The sequence below is a fragment of the Patiria miniata genome, unplaced genomic scaffold (assembly GCF_015706575.1).
Source record: "Patiria miniata isolate m_02_andy unplaced genomic scaffold, ASM1570657v1 HiC_scaffold_19, whole genome shotgun sequence".
Classification (NCBI taxonomy): Eukaryota; Metazoa; Echinodermata; class Asteroidea; order Valvatida; family Asterinidae; genus Patiria; species Patiria miniata.
In genome coordinates, this window is record NW_024037057.1 from 5,536,034 (window position 1) to 5,536,234 (window position 201).

Consider the following 201-nt stretch of genomic DNA (forward strand, 5'->3'; position numbering starts at 1 on the left):
ACCGAAGAAGAACATGTGAAAAACGACGAGGTACCAAAAGGTAAAAGACCAAGTTGGGGAAACAAATTAATATGTCCAAGTGAACAGACGACCTCCTAGGCAGTTTTTGCTATCTTTAGTTGAGCTGTTTATAAAGAACAACGGTCTATTTTTGTTGCGGCTGTAGTTAATAGTATAAGCTTACTGCTATACGTTGATACC